Source organism: Papaver somniferum, unplaced genomic scaffold (genome assembly GCF_003573695.1).
Source record: "Papaver somniferum cultivar HN1 unplaced genomic scaffold, ASM357369v1 unplaced-scaffold_114, whole genome shotgun sequence".
Classification (NCBI taxonomy): domain Eukaryota; kingdom Viridiplantae; phylum Streptophyta; class Magnoliopsida; order Ranunculales; family Papaveraceae; genus Papaver; species Papaver somniferum.
In genome coordinates, this window is record NW_020620381.1 from 2,549,817 (window position 1) to 2,571,210 (window position 21,394).

At 35.2% G+C, this 21,394-nt stretch overlaps 1 long non-coding RNA gene across 4 annotated transcripts; it reads left to right on the forward strand.

Moving 5' to 3' along the window:
* Window positions 1-1,098: 1,098 nt before the first annotated feature.
* On the forward strand, window positions 1,099-4,079 carry LOC113328658. Of its 4 annotated transcripts, none has more exons than XR_003349505.1 (6): window positions 1,099-1,348; window positions 1,939-2,132; window positions 2,277-2,466; window positions 2,560-2,844; window positions 3,339-3,663; window positions 3,803-4,079. It is a non-coding gene; the product is annotated as an uncharacterized LOC113328658 (long non-coding RNA). The 4 variants fall into 4 exon arrangements; XR_003349504.1 differs by having other exon boundaries at window positions 2,389-2,466; window positions 3,806-4,079; XR_003349503.1 differs by having other exon boundaries at window positions 1,099-1,357; window positions 2,389-2,466; window positions 3,803-4,077.
* Window positions 4,080-21,394: the final 17,315 nt, after the last annotated feature.

A 21,394-nucleotide genomic window follows, 5' to 3' on the forward strand; every position in this document is an offset into this window, starting at 1 on the left:
CATGCAAGAATCACACATTACAATTGATTCATTTACTGGTAAAAGGAAATAAATAACCAAATAATAAAGGCTTAACATTGAAATGGCATAAAAAGAAAATAATGACAAGTTAAGCATAAAATCAAACGTCACATCAAGAACACATCATGGTTTAACATCTAATTCCTATTGAATGTTGTACATCATGATCTAAGAAGAGAATTATTTTTATTTATTTTTTATTAATCAAACAGACACTAAAGTATATGTCAGAGTAATCGAACATGGGTCACAGAGTTATTCTTATAGACTGATAAATCAGTGCAGCCAAATAATCAAACATGTTGCAGACAATAAAATAAATAAATTAAACAGTAATCAAATCAATGGAACACCAAAAGAACACAAAAGACAATAAAATGGGAATCAATTTGACAAGCTAGTATGTGGACTTATCAAGTAAACATCTAAACAATACACCAATCAAGCAATGTAAATATAGACGTGATAGACGTCAGAGACGAGCGGTGATGCACAAACGTCAAAGCAACTAGCAAATGAAATAAAACTCTATGAATCCATAATATCCCCAAAATAAAATAAAATCGTTTAGGCAGACCTATGGGGACACATCAGAAAACCATACGATGGGAAGCAAGAACCCGTATAGGAGTAGCACAATAGCCACTACAAGAAAGTGAGTCTATTGCCGCACTTCTTTGCCACACATCTGCGAATGATGTAGCAATAGGTGGGCTTTAGCCTCACTTCAAGATAGATGTGGCAGTAAGTAAGATCTATTGTCACATGCATGACCAGGTGAGGCAAAAAGCTAATTTTTTGCGTCATGTTTATTGGTGTGGCAATAAATTAGGTTCTTTCCACAATGACGAGGCAACAGGTATATTAATAATATAACGAAATTCTTTTATTTTGGTTTTCTTTGAATTTTATCAATTAAAAATTAGAAAAGAAATATTTCACGGGGATTACGTGCCTCCAAAACTGTACACGTCTCTCCTTATTCTAGATCCGCAAGCTGAATCAATTCATAACCAGAAACTGATCCCCTTTAAAAAAAAAAAAAAAAACTGATCGTCTCCACCTCCATTTCTCTAGGGTAAAGGTAAACTAATTCATTTTTTCTCTCCATCGAATCCTCTACCTCCATCACTAGAAAACGAACTCCTATAATCTTAATCTTCTTGTAATATTCGTCGCTCTCAAAATCCTAGATAGAAAATCCTTAATTAGAAAACAAACTCACAGTTTCTTCTTGAAATACGGCTTTTCGTTTGTTTTTTTCCTCAGGCCATAATTAAACAAGGGTGAGGTTGAAGATTTGGATGTAACCTTGAACCATAACAAGGTAAATAAGGTAACTCAGTCTGTTATTATACTCCATGTAGGTTTTTTTTGAAGCATATATTCCATATAGGTTGTTTTTGAATACGAGCTATTGCAATGTGTTTATGTTTTCTCTACGATTTTCATTCCACTATATTCTAATGCACTAGATTTTTGGAAGATGTAATGTTCCTTTCTGTTTTTGTGGATTGATTGTTCATTCTTTTGTATGATTGTAAATTGCATGAAATATCTGCTTCAAGAAAGTTGCTTAGTCCATAAGTAGTACTCATTTAGGGTTTAGGTAGTTCAGTTATGATCGCACCTCTCTATCTGTGGTGTAATCAAGAAAGGACCAGTCTTTTTGATTTCTACTGTTGAGATATGTTTTGGGTTTTGTATGAATTGTGTTTTAATAATTTGGATTACTGCTTTTCTCTAATTTGATGATTATCATGATTTTAGTTTTGGTTTCTGGGTGGGGATTGAATTAAGGTGTTAATTGCATATTTACCGATTTTTATAAGGTACTGAGATGGTTTAAAACATGTATTGTCTCTTGGTGTTATTCAAACGGTGTTTGAAGTATTGTATTTTTTTTTCTGATCATAGATAATTTAAAGATAAAAGTCGCGCTGCATGCAAAGAAGGAGAGTTTAAAGGATGGAGAATCTGATCACATTGCAGCTCAGGCATTTATATTTCTTGATTGGCAGCTGCAACAAAGAATTTCAGGGAAGATTTGTTTAGTTGGTGGAGGTGGTGTTGGTGGAGTTTATAAAGGGTGATTGGAGAGTACAAACCAGGTTCGTCGTGTTCGGATATGTAAGGTTTTTCTTTGTCCATCGTGCTTGGGTTGTGGCTGTTGGGCTTGTTGCTAGTTGATTCTGATTCTCAACATTACGTGAGCTTGAACTGTTGTTTGAACTCTGAATATTTGGTTGCCACAGGTTGTTGCTATCAAGCAAATTGATCTGAATGGATTATAAGGAAACAGGGAATTCCTGATTGAGGTTTTGATATTAAGTCTGTTTTACCGTCCTAACTTAGTCAATCTAACAGGGTATCGAGCGGACGGAGATCAAATACTTCTAGTCTACGAATTCATGGCTTTAGGATCTTTAGAAGATCACCTAGATGGTAAATATTAAAAATTGTACCTTCTTTTTAATATTTCCTCTTTTTCATTCTTATGGGCGCATGAGTTATCACTTTATTTGGTTGGTTTTGTAGACTTCCCACCTGACAGGAAACGACTTGACTGGAGCACAAGATTGAAAATTACAGCTGGTGCAACTACTTGGATTATTTGCATGACAAGGCTAACCCCCTGTTGTATACCGAGATTTAAAATGCTCAAATATTTCGCTTGAGGAGGAACACCATCCTTAACTATCTGGTTTTGGATTGGCCAAACTGGTTCCTGAATGGTAAACTTACATTAGAATATTATGTTTATAGATTTGGGGTTGTACTTTTGGAGATGTTAACTAGCAATTGGCAATTCGAAATCCGCAGGTGAGCATAATCTTGTTGTGACCATTCAATAATTGAGCTCTCCACTTTCTGTTATTCATCCTGAATTGCAGTTGCATTATGTTCTGCTCAGTGCTTTTATTTTCCCTCCTATTCAAGAATAGTGTTTTATAAAATCAATACTGGTTTCTGTGCTTATTTTCAATGTAGAACTAGCTTTAAATACAATTTTGGGTAGGCATTCCTAAATGTTATATTGGTCATGTGAGAACTGTTATCTCAAGGAACTCCAATCACATTAGCTAGAGATATCGTCGTGTTTGAAACAATTAGTATGATCACTTACTCTAGTCAGCATGGATGACTTAAGCTTCAAATTCTTAAAACTTTTGTTGTTAGTTGTGTCTGATAAATTTGTGTCATTCATGATTTTTGTCTTTTATCAACTTGTGTAGGAGATTTAAACACACTTGTAGAGACGGTAATTTTTTGCTTTCAATTACCAATTATCATTGTACGTAATGGAATTTGTACAGGCTCAAGAGAATGGACGGAACCCACCAATTGATGATGATGTGATCGTTAAAACCCATATGAATAAATCCAGCAGAAAAGCTTCACGCCCTACATAGTAAGTATCGACTCTAATGGAATGAAAGCATCATTAATGAAGTGCATGGACTTCTTATTCATAAAAGTTCAGATCCTTTAACCTAAAAAAAAATTCTGATATACATAAGTTCAAATGAGGGAACAATCTGGGTTGGCAAATGAGAGAAGAAAATGCAGAGTGGGAGAGACGAATGAAAGCACGTGATAAGGTGGCTAAGATATGTGAAAACCAAATGGTCATAATTGTCTGTAAGTTAGTATGATACTTCTGTACACGTTAGCAAGATATTTCTTTTACAGATCAAGCTTCCATTAGACATGATGATTCTCTAGCATTTCTTGAAGAGCTGATGTTCTTTTTCCTTGGTGTTTGTTTTGGTTTATTTAGCAGCAATGCTGGGCCTAGGAATGGAAGACTGGATGGATTTATCATGGAATTGATCTAGGCTGAAGTATAAAGGTTCTTTACTTTCAAATGAAGCTAATATTGAAGTCAGTTGTCTCTCTTCCTCTTCACGTTTGAGTCATACATTGGATGATAAGAGTTACCAATGTTGCATCATCTCTCGTGGCAGGTTTTTTTCTTCTGCATTTTGTTAAAATTGGATTTCATTATACCCTGTAACATACTTCGAATTTTCGATTTTGAATCAAATTCTGTGTATGAAAAGATTAGTTGTGAATCAATTTATTCGTATGAATGAAATGCTTAATTTTATAGTAATTATTATACTTTGTATGAATTAATATGGCAATAGCGGCGTATAAAATTTTCTAGTCAACAATGGCTATAAGCTTGTGAATGTATTTTTGCCACGGGTAGCTGTAGTAGGCTTGCAGCACTAAATTGTGTGGCAAAACATTTTGCAAATATAATTAAATAAAATAACCACATTTTTGCCTTAGTCTCTTGCTTCACAAGTGGGTGTGGCAACATATTTTAAATTTTTAAAAAATAAATCAATAAAAAATACTTTTTTGCCTCGAGTTATTGCCTCATCATTTGGTGTGGCATAAAACTCAGCTTTTTCCGCGGTGTGGCATTAACTTTTTGTCACACAGGTTGTTGCCACACGGTGTGGCAAAAAGGTTTTATGTGGCAGAAGGATTTTGGCACGCAAATAGTGGGTTCTTGACACATGAAGAGAGTGTTGCAATAGACCAACTTTCTTGTAGTGAGCCTTTTGCGATAATCCTATTTGATTGAGGTACAGAACGAACAGAGGTGGAGATTGGGACATCCGTTTGATAATAACAAAAATTTTGTGGCGACTGCAAGTTCGTGGTAAGTTCGTGTTTTCATTATTCTTAATTTACAAATACAGATCTTGAGAATGGATATTTCCGAAACTGTATTAGCAAAATCTGATGCGATCAATGAAAGGAAAAAAAATGTTTTTGCGGCAGGAAAGAACTCGTGCATGATAACGTGTTTTAGGATAATCAAGGGTGAAGGAAGGAGATATAGAGACAAGAAGAAGAACCATTGTATTAGAGAGATTCGTGATTCTATTACATAGGTTACAATATATACATATAAAATGGGTAAGTGGATGGCCTCACATCCATGGGCCGTAGGCCCTGCAACAAGAATGTGAAAAAATGTATGGGTGGCAAATAAGATAAGTGGGGGTGGTAATTAAGAAGAATGACAAATAGGAAAACTGAGGATGGCAAATAGATGGAACCGTAATTATAATTATTTCTTTAATTTTTATCATTTAATTTGCGAGACTCTAATGAATTAATAGGCTACTAATCGGTAAATAACAATTATGAAAGATTTCGTTACGAAAAACCTATGGGAAATTATCTAAACTCTAATTCCATTATCAATTGCTCTTTGAATACTTGTGTATCTACCAAAACATGCTAATCAGATCATGCAGTTTATAGTGGACATTAGGTGAAATTAAATTGACGCAAAAGATATCATCAAATGCTTCCTAACTCGGCCCAGCGAAAAGCCTAGTGGATGTGTAAATCAGTCACGCAACGTATTCTCCAACTAATTTAATCCGATGGACTAGTCCCCTCCAAAGCCGAACTATCGGCATCGATAAGGATCGAGCCAAAAGTATTTTCCTTGGAAACAAGGGTGTTTAGGCGGTCTGGTCACGCTGACGGGACATCTAATATCTGCAACACTCACGTCCTAAACGGTGCGATTAGCTCCCGCCCAAAATCACCCAAATAAAGGGAACAAAGGGTCATTTTCCTCGGGACTAGTCCCCTCGTTTCCTTACCTTTGGGTGGATTGCATCTCGGCTGGCTGGCAGCCGGTGTAAACACTTCACCGCAATTTTGGGATACTATCGTTACGCGATACTATTTCTAGCCTACCTGATACTTGCTATTGGAAAAGGTTTCTGGTTCTGGTTCTCTCTGGACTAGTCCCCTCGTCGGTCATTGTTTTGACGACCGCAGGTTATTACAATCACATCAATAGAAAACAATAATTAGAAAGACTAGTTGATAAAGTTATGGAATTTGGCTGTGTTGCATCATCAATATTTCCCACAGTACAATATCATTGATGTGTCCAACCCGTTGTGGAGGTTTATGAAAATTAAAGGTAAGTTGATTGAAGATACAGCTGGCAGTGATCGGTGGAGATGGAGAAGAAGAAGTGGTGCTAACTTAGGTTTTTGTTTGTTTGTTTTGTTGTTGGGTAGATTTATTATTGAGTGCAAATAAAATGTCCAACGGGTAGTAGTTAGGACTCATGAAAGTATATACAGGTGGTACTTAAGATAATTAGAGAACGGAATTAATGTGGGTGAGAAATAAAGAAAATAGAGATGGGAAATAGGAAAAGTCTTTATTTTTATGAGCATTTATCGGTTAGTTAGGCAAAAACTTAACTTAATTCCAAGGGGTATTTTAGACACTTTATGCTGACTAGTTAGGTTTGTGGGAAAAATTAATAATTTAATGTAGATTTTACAGAGTGGCTCCTCGATAATTTGTAACCCCTCCTCTTAATCTTTCACTCCACCGCCTAGTTAGTAATTCGGAATACGGCAGACGTACGGAACGGTAAACGTACGGATATTATTTGAATTTGCGTGAATCAAGTTTTGTCAAACATCCGGTCAACGGATCGTGGTACGGCAGTAATTCGGAATGGCATACGTACGTGTATAATTCGTTTTAGAGATATGAGTTCGGTATGCAAAATTCGCGATGTATTAAATACGAAAAATGATTAAATATGAAGGAACTGTTAGAATTATGTACCAAAATACCTATATATACCATATATATGCAAAATTACAAGCAAACACCGTCTGGTCCAGTGGTGTGTTGGTTTTGGTAGGAGTCAAATTATCGATGTTCGAATCTCACAATGCCATATTTAAAATCCAACGGAAATATGGGTAGGAAGGGTCGTTTGGGCCTTGAAAATACAAATGACGCATTGGTATTCTGCCGAACTAAGTCGCAGTACTCCAGATCGGTACGCCAAAAACTCGTATAGTGCGTGAACGATTAATACGTGAAATTCGCGAATAATTCGCGTTTGGTACGGAGAATTGCTGACCAGGCTCCACGGAACCATTTTTTCCCTGTATTGAAAATGACTCAAAAATCAATGTCGCTAGGTTTGAGAAGGAAAAAACAAAAAACCTTTTTCACTAGTTAATTTCAATAGATTTATAGGGGACAACTTAAGAGGAGATTTCACAGCAACGAAACCTCAGGGTGTGACCCTAAAATTTACCACTAGTTTTCGTAGCAAATCATAAAATTTACCTAGGTAAATACAGAGCATTCCGACTCTATTTAAGTAATTTTGAACAATTATGAGGGAGGACAACTACCAAGACAATTGTCCCCACTAATCTTCATGTAGCTCCATCCCTGCTGCTGGTGCTAAGGTAAGCCAGCCCCTGGTTCCCCCAGTGGCTTCATCACTGAGAAAATAACTATTGCGCCCTGAAATCTGTGTGTTTGAGTTACTGGTTCGTCTTTGTTCTACGTCATTTGAGCATTGAACAGCAGCAGAAGTCCGTATACTCTCATTATCATCAACGTTAATCTCAGCTTGCACTTGCGACCCATGTTTCATGTATTCTATAGAAGCTTTCATTGACTGGCGACCGTCAAGCTTCTCTTTCAATTCCAGAACCTTAGTGTATGTACAAATCGTAATACCCTGTCAGGAGTCATATATGCATGCACATAAGTTTCATGTTCATAATTGTAACTATTACTACTGACCTCTTGTTGAAGATGTTGCTTCTCCCTGGAGACTACTTCGTAATCTTGCTGAAGTACATTGTACAGTCGTTCGAGTTCAGCCTAGCACGTCGATTTTAAAACCATGTCGCGACTTGACGAGGATGAAGTCCTAGTTCCTTAGAAAGCTTCATTTTCCTTTCCGGATCCAACTTCACTCTATTCTTTCTTAGCTCGGTAAATCTACCAGTTGACTGCTGCTCCTCCAGCTTTATTTCATCCCGGAAACTCCTTTCCAATGCATCTACTTGTTCACTCGTCAACATCGTCTTCTTTCTTGCCACATTCACTTGGTGATCAATGATGTTTGCTGCATGAACCCCTACACCATTTTAAGCCTCGTGATCATTCACACAACTAAACCATATATTATGTCATCATCTGTGCAAGCTAATTATCATATGTATGAAGTGCAAACTTACATATAAAACAGATACATATACGAAAAGAAAAACTGTAGTATCATATACAAACCTGGAAATTGGTGACTGGCAAAGTAGTCATAGGGGCAGTGATGGCCACCACTAACAAAGTTTTGTTGTTGTTCGCCACCGCCTGCTGATGTTGTATCAACTATTGAAAATGGAATCCGGAGATCATTAACCTCATTGTCGGTGGAGTATACATATTTCAAATTGGCAATCAGATAGTTCAAATTCGGTCGCGCCGTGTAATGCCTAATTAAAACCTAATTCTGAAAAGTAATTATAACCAAAACTAGGAACCAGCTATCAACTACTAATTTTAGTGCATGAGAGAGAAATCCTGGGTTAGGTATGCATTAATTTGCTTGCCTAAGGCATACTACTGTATTACTTTTTATAGAAGTTTATGGGTGTATTGGAAGTGATCTTTTCCATATAGAGAAAGAGATATATCGAGGATAGATTCATTAATGCATGCAAAGAAAGCGACGGTACAACTGTACACACAACATGCAGTCTTTAAAGAGGTGCTTTGCAGGTATTAACTTTTGAGCAATGTTGTCCCGCACCATTTTACGGGTAGCTATCCCGCTCAAGCGGCTTCTTTATCGTTAGATCACGCTAAAACCCAGATCTAACAGCCTTGAACCCTTTAGAGAAAATGGTGGATCCTTTTCTGAATTCGAATCTAACCGTTAATTTAATCATCTAACGGTAAAGAAGCCCGCTTGAGCGGTATAGCTACCCGCAAAACTGTGCGGGATAGCATTTGTCTTAACTTTTTAACCTTCGGTAAAAAAAACATTTAACCTTTTTAATGTGAATAAACTGGGGATACTCCCACAAATTAGGGAATACTTTTTGCTACCTTCGTCATTATTTTAAACACCGAATGCAGCAAAAAGTATCCCCCAATTTGTGGATTATCCCAAATGTGAGTTCCTTTTTAATTTGAAAAGAAAGAATAATCAGAGAATGCAGTTTTAAAAAGAAGGAGATCCGTATACACTCTTGTAGGTACACTATCATACATGATTTACGTCATTTTCTTCAAAAAACTCAAACGGCAAAGAATTTAAATCTAATATTTTGATGATATCTTCCTCTTACGTGGGTATATATTTCTCCCAAAAATGAGTATAATTCGAGACGTATAACGACACCATCTATCACTTTGAAAATCAACCGTTAAAAATTAACTGTGGAATTAATATCGATAGATGGTGAGGTCTAGTATCTTGTATCATGCTCATTTTTGGCAGGAATATAGAGACTTATAAGAGGAAGATATCATCAAAATATTAGATTTAAATTCTTTGTTGTTTGAGTTTTGTGGGAAAATGACGTAAATTATGTATGATAGTGTGCACATAAGAGTGTCCATGGATCCCCCTCTTCAAAAAGAACCACAACTAGGGATATTAAATAAAACAACATAAGGTCATTTTGAAGTAAAATGGAAAACCATTTATCCATATATTTTTTGAAATTGAACAGTCCTATTGTACTTTTAATTAATTTGTTCTTTTTGAATAAATTTAATTTTTCATTTTAAAGTTTTGTTTATTTTCTTAAAAATTTCCTAATTTTATTTTTCTTCTTAGAATAAGGAAACCAAAAAGAAATTATAAAAACTTTTTTGGAAGCCTAGAAACACGCTGGGCTCCAATCCCCTTCTGAATGACAACACGGTCAACACCTAACTTATGAAAAAAGAAATTAGCACCCTTAGATGTACCTTCATGCCTAGTAGAATAATTGTGGAGACGCTTCAAGAGATCGCATGCATCTTCACCGAGCTCTTCCAAAGTGGAGAAGGAAAGCATACTAAAACCATATATATGACTCATACACTGGTCAAAATACTTGTGCGTTCACAAATTCCATCCTAATCCACAACAAAACCTTGACGGAAGGAACGAACTCCACCCCCAGTGAAGGGAGAAACGACTATGATGTCTAAACACGTGTCCCTGCCGCTATCCCAATTGTAGATCAAGATGTCTGCATGCTTTAAGTCACCATGTCGGCATGGTGAATTGAAGAATACCATGTCATTTCTTGACAGTCGGCATGGACAGAAGAACACCATGCCAATTGTCGTAAAAAAAATTTCCAGAAAGATCATGATTGTACCAACCATATGCAAAATTTCATAGCTGCAGTTGCTATGGTTAAGTTTTATTTCAGTATCGATTCTAAATGGTCGGTATTGTTTATGTAATGAATATCGTGTCGACAATATACAACTGTCATTGGTTATGTATTGGAAATCACCAATTATTGTTGACAAAAAACACCAAAAACTTTTATCATGGTATTCAACAATAGACAATGCCGACTTGATACTGTCGACATGGTATTCATCTATTAATCATGCATGTTTTGTTTATTGTGTGTTCAAATAAAAAAATTTAAGAAAAAAAAAATATTATTTTTTAATTGTGTTTTCAAATAAAAAACACTTAGGAAAAAAATTAATACTTTGTAAAAAAATTTAAAATTTAAAATAATATAAATAAATAAATAAATAAATAATAATAATAATAATGTTATTTGAATAGGGTAATTTGGATTTTTTATACTTTTAAGACACCCTTAGCAGAATAGTTAGGATGGAAAAGTAATTCGTCTCCCTTAATTAGTCTTTATATCTCCCAATTATGGGTTCTTACAATGGTTCTAGAACTTCTTTCAATCCGGGGTAGTGAATAGAATAACATGGGGATATTACGAAGTAAAACCAATACCTCCTTACCAAAAGAAAATAAAACATAGTTTTGCTAATATATTTTTTGGTAGTTAGATTAAAATTATAGATTGAAGTTAGTTTTTCTTTTTGTTGACATGGTCTCTCTCAATGTCCATGTCGATTATAAATTTTAAGACAATACCGACAGTTGAGGAAGACGAAAACACAGAAACTCAAAAGCAATCAGTATGGATGTAAATTTTTAAACAATGCTGACTATTAGGGCCAATATACAACCCAACTTCTGTATCATAATCATCAAGGCCCGTCGATAGTTTTCAGTATCGACTAACTTTTCAGTGCCCACGAGCAGTTTCAAACATAGATTCTTACATATATTTGCCGGATGCTTAGGATCGATACGGAGTGCTTTAGAGAATTCCATGTCAAATAACATTGTTATTTTAAATGAAAAGCACAAACAATGAGCATGGTTTTCATCCGACACACACCGTGCCAATAGTTGTGGGCTTCACTTAATTTTAGATTTAACGGAGAAGATGACATTGTATGATGATGAGGAGTTGAGCTTAATTAGAAACCTAGACATGCGAAGCAATGGAAAACTAGAAAATAAAAGAAAAAACAAAATATACGATAACGGAGGTGCCATCAAAGTTTAAAGAAATACAAAGACATTGGATCATTCATATTAGAAGTTTAGAACACAAAGTTTTGGCATAATCTTTATAATGAAAGCCATGCTAACTTTAAAAACTAAAAAGTAACGTAGTCATTCTAATTATTTTAGACACCCCTTATTTGTACATCCCAAAATGGAAGAATAAAAATCATCCCGGCATCTTCCATTTGATATTTCACATATGTATAGTAAAATGATAAAAACTGAAGCCTATTATATTAAGGGTTTGGTTTTGAGGGCTCATATGGATTTAAATGTTCTAAAACGTGGATGATGACACTTAACTATATCAAAAAATACAAAAATACTATTTGATAAGTAAACTAATTACCAAAACCAAACCTAATTAAATTAAAAAACTAAACATAAACCGAATAAACAACCGCCTCTTCCTGTTCTTCCTTTCTTCTTATCCTCCATCGTCTCTTCTGATACCATATTTTTTCTTCAATAATGATTAATCGTCGATTCTTAGCCCGTGATGACTTCAATCGGATAGGAACTGAAAAACCCACCCCTCTTTTGTGCCTTTAATTGCATCAATAAATTAGATTTGATTAAATTAGGAATTTAAAAGTTAGTTTCAGAACTGAATACGGTTGGAAAATAATAATTTCCTAACCGTAAACAAGTTTTACGGTTGAGAAAATATGAACTCCCAACCGTATATTCTATTTATGGTTAGGAAAACAGTTAGATTCTGACCATATGTTTTATTTTCCAAGAAAAAAAAAAGACAAGAATTTTGATTTTCAATCAATAACTATAAATCAGATTATTAGTCTAATCTGATCACTAGTCTACTTAATTTAGGTAATCTAGTTATTAATATTAATTAATTGAGGATATTCTAGACATTATCAAAATTAGTAAGATAATGATTCTATTGATTGCTATTTGATAACCCAATTTCATCATATTGTGAGCCCTGAAAACCAAAAACTTGCAGCCCCTGTAATAAAATTCTAAGAAGTAGAGTCTCCTCTACAATCGTAAGAGAAAAATAAATGTGAACTGGATGTCCCCTGCCTTTATACATGAGAGCAACCTAACTCCATAAATGAGAGAGTCATGAAGTATGCATTTTTATTAATACGTCCTATTTGAAATGCTAGATGGACACTAAGTATTTTCCCTCCGATAAGACGCCGTTGGCGTTGTGCCAAAGTGTCTCTAACAATATGCAGTTCTCTTTGCCTGAACAAGTTCAAAACATATCCAATATTGAGCGTAAAAAATCACCAACGAGCGAGTGGTTCAGTGGAATAGAGACGGAGGTCATTCAGATTTCATGTAAAAAATAGGATCTGCACATTCTATTGCAAATGTTCTAAGCAGCACTTGTGGAAAAAATTAACAAACTACAGTAAATAAATTGAGAGATAACTAGAACCTCGTTATACGTAAAGATTGACTCAACGTGGGTTAACCAACCAAATATGGTTCGCACATAAATAAAGAGATAATAACTAAATTTTTTTTCTTTTTATGAATATATATTTTTTTTTCTTTTTATGGATATAGTAACTAGATAACTGCTACAATAATGGTTATTGATCGAAAAATTGGACCATAAATCAATTTTAACTAATATTTTCTATTTTGTAACGGAGAAGGAACTAGGAATGTATACGTCTGTTCCTAACTATTTCTGTTTTATATCATGTTTCTTTTAACACCACACTTTTCAATTTTATTTTACTCCTTCTATCCAAGTTTTTTTCTTTTTTGTAACTTGGCATTTTCCAGACCTGCCCCTGACAGCCGAAGCAACTAAACCCAGCCCATTCTCCATGATAAAGTTTTAAGTATTTACATACGAGAAGTATCTCATTAGATCTCCAGACTCTTGAGCAGATATTCGATGCGCTGACCTCCTACTTGAGAGCCAGGTTGCTGACCAACTTGACTAACTCCTAATGGTTAAAATATGTAATCGGTGTGGTTCGAACGTTGTAAATGTAGCTTACTAAGCGACAGTGAAACCTCAAACACTGAGCAGCAATTGTTAAAGAATGAATAGGCGGAAAAACCAAATATCTTAAATTAAGAAAACTATTTGGATTTTATAAATATCCATTATATTTCTTATTTTACAAGTTACTTTCATACGAGACTAGAAACATTAACTCAACATTCGTGTAATACTACTATCATGAATAAGGAAAAATTCCGAAAGAGTCATCTATATGGATGGACAAGCAAAAACTAATTCTACGCCTATATAACTTGGACATAAGAAGTAGTTTTAAGCAATCGGAAGTGTACTTGATCGAATTCATTTGATTTAATGGAGATCGAATACAATTGGGTGCCCCAAACCTTTGACTATCAAACAAATTCTGGAAAAAAGACGATCAATTTCGATCCAATTTTATTAAATTGAATGTAACTGTAAAAACGAGATTACACCATGGTTACTTCATGCTCCGTTTTCGAAGCAATTGACCATGAATTCAAGTTTTGCTGGAGTTATTGGTATAAATCTATGATTATCAAATTCGGAAAACAATGATCAATTCTAGATCAGTTGAATCCAAATTTTAAAAAAAAAAATAAACAAGGTGGGGTGCCGTTTTTTCATCCAGGGCACCATCCGGCTCTTATTATCAACTCCAAATAAAATATTTTTGATGCATCTAGTACAGCAAAATCCCTGTACAAGAATATCCTAGAAACCATAAGAAAATATTAATTCTTATAGGAAGAAAATATTTATTCATGTATGGAGTATTCTTGGGGAGAGTTTTGCTATTTATTTTTAAGAAATCATTTTCAGTAACTTAGTTACCAAGTGATAAAAACGATTCTTATAAAAAAACAAAAAGCAAAAGAGATGATTATCAAGGCTGAATTGGGGGTCCTGGAAAAATAACTGGGGACTCCTAGCTACAGGATAAAAAAAGGTCATGAAATAGTAATTGGGAGTTATCCCTTATCCCCAACCTTTTTAAATGGCTAAATTAACTACCCCAAATCATTAGTGGTAATTAAGTTAATTAATTGTTAATTAGTTTAATTAGATTAAAATCAGATTTGGAAATAAAAATTTTGATAAAAAAATTTTGTGTTTTTGTGTTGTGGAGAGGAAGAAGTTGAGTTTTGGGGGGATTCCAGTAGAGGAATCATATTGCTCAAAATGAAGGAACCAGTCCTCAAAATGAAGAACCCGAAGCTCAAAACAATCAGGTAAACTTCCTATACTCTTCAAATTGTATGAATGATGCCACAAGTGGTCGATTCATGTACAGTATGCAATTACTCAGAGTGAGGGTCGTTAAGTCGAGAGGGTAATAAACGAACGACTCTAAGAAGTCGTCAATTACTTGACACAACCTTTGACGACTCAAACCTGCAACTTTTGCAGGTTATGAAAAATCGTCAACCAAGTGTGATATAATTGACGACTCCAGCTAGTTAGGTCATATAAAGTCGTTAACTTAATATGTTTAGAACCCAACGACTCTAAAACTTTTTACTCTCTGAAGATGTTACTCTTAGGGTCGTTAATTAGGCATTCCTATATACTGACGAACTTAGCGAGCCATTTCATAGATCAAGGGTCGGCAAGAAAAATTTATAAAACCAAACGACCCTTCAACATCGTTAACAACTTCAAAAATTTGACATGACGACCCTTCAACATAGTTAACGACTACAACCATTTGACATGGCGACCATTCTTATTTTTTGAATAGGGAACAAATTTTGTATCATATAGAGTCGTTAGTTTCATAAAGGGGTTGTCAAACAAAGAATCGTTAATGCTTTAGAAATATATTGACGACCCTGTCACTATTTGGGACAGAGGGGTGCTTCTGCATAAGACAGAGTCGTTCGTATTTAAAAAGGGTCGTCGAGAAGAATCATTAACGATTTAGAAATCTCTAGACGACACTATTCTAGGGCAAAAAACTAGGTTTAGGGTCGTTATCTACTACACCCTAATGGTTAACGATTTTTCATGAATTCAACATGCATATCAAAAATCGTTAAGCAATAAAAAACCGTGGTTAACGACACTGGAACTGTAACTGCAATTTTGCAGTTGAAAACCTAGTTTTTCAATCAACAAATCAAATTAAAACGCAAACCCAACTTAGATTAAAGGGTTTTAGTTCACTTACGGCGATGAATTGGTGAGAATTTTTTTTTCTCAAAAGTCGTTAATGGAATAGGAAACAGTGGGAGAGAGAGCGCCGAGGAGAAGAAGAATTGGAGGAGGAGAAGTTATTAGAGAAGGATAAAATAGTTATTTCACCATCATTTTGGAAGCCACATATATCTTTTGGTTTGGGTATAAAATGTGTCCTGACCCCAATTAATTTCCAGGACCCCCAATTCATCGTTGATGATTATCACGTGGTCGAAATAGGACAAAGTATACTTCGTGCCCAAATAAAAATAAACTATGCCAGTCGTGTTTTATTTTCTTTTTTCGAAAACCGAAAATCAGAAAAACATCTGAAACATTAGGCTAGCTCATCCAGTGCAATAAAAAGAGATTTGCAAAGGAAGTGACAGGACAATAAGTTGACCGCAATAATGTTATAGTCTCTCATATGATATGAAAAATGAGCGGGCCAAAGAAGATAAGAAGCAGATTTGAGAGATGCATAGTTTTAACTTTTTACCAATTCTATGAGTGTTATCTTCTTGAGAAAAGGCAATGTATCGAAAATGAAAAGGACTGCTCACTCACTTTACTTAGATTACAGAGCCAAGGCAAAGAAAAAAAGCTTCTAACCGGGTCCTTGACTACTATATCATAACGATAAAGATGCGGTCAACTTCTTCAAGTGTTTTGTGTTGTATGAGGCTAACCATATAGCACTGTTGATCATGAAACTGCACAATTATGAAATGCAGTTACATTTGAAAACATAGCCCCGGTAATTAAGGTTAGCGTTGATAAGGTTAAGTGGTTAGGTTAGGGTTAGCTTTGATCCTGGATTGAGCTTACAGGGTTGTCGCGTCCTATAATCCTGATAGCTAGTTAGTCGTATAATTGGGCCGACCGACCGGAGGGTCCATAGGGAGGGAGTCCCTTTTATGACCACTTTTTTGTCAAATGAAACCTAATAAAAATGTTCGATTTGATAAAAATGATTGGAAATCTCCGTGTCCATGGTTACTTTTTCACTAGACAAAATTGTCCCTCCCTTTTAGTCCAATTACTATATTTACTTGTGTATCCTATCTTTTTAGGGCTATAATTGGAAAACAAATTTCAATATAACATATCTAGAAATCCGTGCCTTGAAATTTTATAAATTTCATATCGTTGGAAAGGTTATAAAAAAATCTACGCAATGAGTACAAACAACAATATCAAATTTAAAGTTTTTACGAAAAATTTGGAGGTATTTATCATTTTAGGCATAATTTTTAAAAAAATTAAATGTATGTTTATTATGCAAACCACCACAAAGGATACATCATACTCTATGCAGCCATATTTTGGTTTATGCATCAACTAATTTTCCGTTGCAACTAATAAAATTATGTACTCGCTTCGTTTCAAGAAAAGTGATACTTTTACTTTAGGCACAATTCTCGAAATTTGAATGCATACCCATTATGCAAACCACCACAAAGAATGTATAACACATAATGCAACCACATTTTGGTTTATGAATCGATTAATTTCCCATTTCTAAGAAAATGATACTTTCGCATTCTGTTTCAAGAAAAGAGATACTATCACTCTGTTTCAGGAAAAGTGATTATTTTTTCTGAAACGGAACGAAAATATCACTTTTTCTGAAACAAGGTGAAAGTATCACTTTTTCTAAGACGAAAGTAGTCACAAAAAACCCTATTTTCCGATTTTTTTCGATCGACCCTCCCACCGTGATAACGGTTGTACTAGAAGTAGTCGGAACGTATAACCCAGGTCATTAAGAATCTATTAAAGTTTAGAAACTATGAACACAATTACGAAATTATCTGGATTAGAAAATTTAATTATATTAAGTAAAGCAGATTCATATTGTTATTTTTCGTTCGATAATTCTCAAGGAAATCCATTTCCATTCAAAATTGTTCGGAATCATAAAGTTCCTACGAAAGTATCCTTCTTCATCTGGTCTCTTTGTTGCAATGCAGCTCCTACAATGGACACAATGAGGAATACTATAATTGTGAATGGGTGTTTACTATGCAAGAAAGCTCCTGAAGCAAATGACCACATTTTCCTGCATTGTGATACTACAAGAAAACTATCGCAGTTCTTCTTGGATTTCTTTAATCTTCAATGGATTTCTAATGACTGTGTCAAAAACACCCTTTGAGAATGGAAGGAGCAGAAGAAGAAAGCTAAAAAAATGAAAAATTTGGGAGCTAATTTCATTTGCTATTTGGTGGACTGTCTGGCTTGAAGGAACAAAAGATTTTATCAAGGAAGTTATCATTCTTTAGAGAGGATGATTGATGATGCTAAGATGTTGCTTTTCAACTGGCTTTTGAAGGAAGGAGTGTTCAAGAACTATTCTCTGGAGATGGTTATTAATAACTGGCATGCTGCTATAATGTGACTTGTTTTTGCTTCTTAAGTTTTTGTTCAGGTTTCTATCACTTTGTTTTGTTTTTGTAACTTGTCTCAGTGGCTATCATATTCTCTTTGAGTGCCTCCCGATTTTTCTCTTAATAAAATTTGCCCTTATTTGAGTCAAAAAATAATAATAAAAAAACAATAGCATACTCATATTACGACTAACCATGATTAGATTTAGGTAGTTATCTTTGATTTGGAATTGAGCCTATAAGTTAGCCAGAGTCTATGATTCCAGTGTTTAGTTAGTCTAGTCAAAGTACCGGGAGGCCGTACGATAATAAAAGACATACCAAGCCTACAACTTTAATGTTAAAAATGATATTATTTGCACAATATTGTTTATTTTGCACAAAAATTAAAAATGGTCGAGATCATGACGGAAAGCCTTCAAAAAAGAATCCTATTATTGAGGCGGTAGGGGGCTAGGAATTTAGGGCTTAAATTACTAATTGGAACCAAAATTTTATAGGGGGAGACTAGATTTATGTAAAAGTTCTAAAATACCCTCAATCGTTTTTACTTATTACCCATCTACCCTTCTATTAACTAATTAATCTAACAAAAAAAACTGAAAAATCATTAAATAAAAAAAAACTGAAAATCATTAAAAGAAAAAAAAACGTCCCTCCTCACTCTCCTATTTCTACCTCTTCTTCTTCCCACACTCTTCTCTTTCTGTTTTCCTTCTTCTTTCTTCATTTGAAACGATTAATCGTCGATTCAAAAGAAGTTCGTCGTCGATTAAATTCATAGTATAAAACCATGAAACCTAAGGAAAGGCTCGGTTAATCTTCGTCGAATCCACGTACTTCTGAATCAGAGAAACCAACTTCATCAAATGAAGATGAAACTGAAGATCAAGAAGAAGTGAATGAAGGAGATGTACAAACCGCCGAAACTCCTGATATGACAACAATAAGGTATGAATTGAAAAACTCACTCTTTATTTAAGCGTTTTATTGATTATTAATTTGGTTTCAAAAAAATTAGATCTGAAAAAATAGTTTCTGAAAATGCTTACGGCTGGGATTTCTTGTATTCCCAGCCGTAAATATGTCTCATGGTTGGGATCTATTCTTTTCCCATCCGTGTATATGTTTTACGGTGGGTATGTCTAAGAAAATATTCACGGTCGGGATTTATAGGAACTCCCATCCGTAACGGAGTCGATGCATACGAGATAAAGAAAACATATCCGCAAAAAGTTGTATACGGCTAGGTTATTTCTAGCCGTATATTGTCCTGTGTTCAATTTTTTTTCCAGCGGTAGTGATTACGTCTCGGTCTTTCTAACCGTTTTATTATTTACCAACCGTAATATTTAACTTCCTAGCCAATTTTATATTACGGCTTGGTTTTTCCTAACCGTATGTGTTACTGTGCTGAATGTTAAACCAGGTGTATTTTCACGTATAGGTTTTCCTATCCGTAATATGACATAACCAATCCGCTAATAATGTTTCCTAGACGCTATTTATTTTACGTCTAGGTCGATTACTTAATTTTCCATCCGTAATTATGTTTGCGTCTGAGACTATTCATTTTTCCTAGTCATTTTCTGTGTGACGGTTTGGTTATGTCAAAATTTCCCGACTTTTTTCTAATTTACTTTTGGTTTTTGGCCTTGTTTGTCTTTGAAAAAAGCAAAATAAAAGAAGAAGAAAAGATCACAAGAAGTAACACCTCGTAGTGACCCGACTTCCCAACCTCGTCACACAAAAACATTGGGTGCAAATGCAAGGAATGCAAGTGGAGTTGTGACTGGTGGAGAAAGTGAAGTTGGAGGTGATGCAGTTGGAGATGGAACTGATTTAGGTAGTCAAGTTGTAATTTCCACATGTGAAGGAAATGAAGTTGGAGTTTGTGGAGGAAGTGAGGCTGGAGTTAGTTTTACTGGAGGAACTGAAGTTAGAGTTAGTGGAGGAAGTGAAGATGGAGTTGTCGTTACTGGAGGAACTGAAGTTAGAGTTGGTGGAGGAAGTGAAGTTGGAGTTGCTGTTACTGGAGGAAGTGAAGTTGGAGCTGGTGGAGGAAATGAAGGTGTACTTGTTGTTACTGGAGGAACTGAAGCTGGCACTTCTAGTGGTGCTGCTATTGATAAAGGTAACTCCGTAATTGAGGTGGACAAGAAGGAGGGAAAGAAGAAGTATCCACCAAAAGAAACGGCAAGACAAGTAATTGATGTTATGGTGCCTTTACCTCCCAAGAGGAATTGGAGACCTTGGGGTGTACCAAGAGATCGTTCCGTCTTAATTGTTTCCCGTCTTCATGGGCTGCTAGGGTTTGTGGCACAAAGGTAACAAATCAAATTACATATATGTTATTTTCATTTTATTATGGATTATTAATTATAACAACCAATTTTTTTTTGTAGTTCTCGAATAAAGCGGTCCCTAAACTAAAGCACCAACAAGGAAAGTTTTAGCCATTGGACAATGAGCATCCAGATGTGGTAGCTTTGGTAAAGATTCGAGGTTATGGTATGGAATCGAGGCTTTGCAGAAGACATATGATGTTGTGAAAGTTTTTGGTTTTCGAGAAAGATTCTAGCCCGAAACTACTACTTTTAATCTCCCATTCGGCGAGATGATTATCACTCTGGATGATGCAAAGAAAATCACTGGTCTTGCTTTGGAAGGAAAGCATGTGTTTGAGGGTTTCAACAATTCTATGCCTTTTGATCAGCTTTGTGTCTTGGTGAAGAATTGTCTTGGGTGGGGCAAAGATGAAGCGTAAGAATAGTTTGAGATAGGGTATGGAGCCCAACATAGAGCTAAAATGGAATTTAGTCAACCGGGTGAACTAGCTGAAACAGTTAATATGGCAAGTAAGATTAATTTGGTTCGTCTTAAGGGAAAGTTTGGGGATTTTGTCCGCAAGACTGCTAATGGAGAGGTTGTGATGGACGCAGAAAGAGCTAGACATACGTCTATAGCTTACTTGTTGCACGCTCTGGGGACCGTATTTTTCCCCGATTTCTCAGGAAATAAGGTAAATTCTTGTTATTTACTGTTGTGGAAGACTCCCAGTCTCGATACCGAAACAAACGAGGTACCTAGTTACTCGTGGGGCACCTCCCTCCTTGCTAGTATGATGGACGGTCTTTGCAAAGATTCTAGGTGGAATGAAACACAAATTACGGGATGTGTTGCTCTTATCCAGGTATTTTTTTGTTTTAATATAACATATTTTACTTTTATATATTGGTTTGTGAGTTTTATCTTATTTATAATATTTTTTTTCGTAGTCATGGGCTTACGACCATTTTAAAAGCTTGAGGCCTACTCGGGATACAAAACGAGTTCTAGAAAAACCTACAGGAGGAAGATACCCCTTTGGAGGGACCCAACAAAAGGCTAAAA